We start from the raw sequence: 695 nt of genomic DNA, 5'->3' as shown, positions 1-695 counted from the left end.
AAAGACACGGGTTCGATTCCTGGGTCAAGAAGATCCCCTGGAGGCAGGCATGGCAACCCAGTCCAGGGCTGCCAGTCCATTCTTGCCTGGAGAATTCCATGGACAGAGGAGCCTAGTGGGCTACAGTCTATAGGTTCCCAAAGAGTTGGACACGACTGAAGTGACTTCAAGGCTGTATATTGTCACCCAGCTTATTTAACTTATATGCAGAGTACATCATGAGAAACGCTGGGCTGGAAGAAGCACAAGCTGGAATCAAGATTGCTGAGAGAAATATCAATAACCTCAGATATGCAGATGACACCACCCTTATGGCAGAAAGTGAAGAGGAACTAAAAAGCCTCTTGAAGAAAGTTAAAGAGGAGAGTGAAAAAGTTGGCTTAAAGCTCAACATTCAGAAAACTAAGATCATGGCATCTGATCCCATCACTTCAGGGGAAATAGATGGGGAAACAGTGGAAACAGTGTCAGACTTTATTTTTAGGGGCTCCAAAATCCCTGCAGATGGTGACTGCAGCCATGAAATTAAAAGACGCTTACTCCTTGGAAGGAAAGTTATGACTAACCTAGATGGCATATTAAAAAGCAGAGACATTACTTTGCCAACAAAGGTCCGTCTAGTCAAGGCTATGGTTTTTCCAGTGGTCATGTATGGATGTGAAAGTTGGACTGTGAAGAAGGCTGAGCGCCAAAGA

The sequence above is a fragment of the Bison bison genome, unplaced genomic scaffold (genome assembly GCF_000754665.1).
Source record: "Bison bison bison isolate TAMUID 2011002044 unplaced genomic scaffold, Bison_UMD1.0 scf7180017864289, whole genome shotgun sequence".
NCBI lineage: Eukaryota > Metazoa > Chordata > Mammalia > Artiodactyla > Bovidae > Bison > Bison bison.
The sequence above is the reverse complement of the archived record's forward strand: the minus strand, read 5'-3'. Positions refer to the sequence as shown.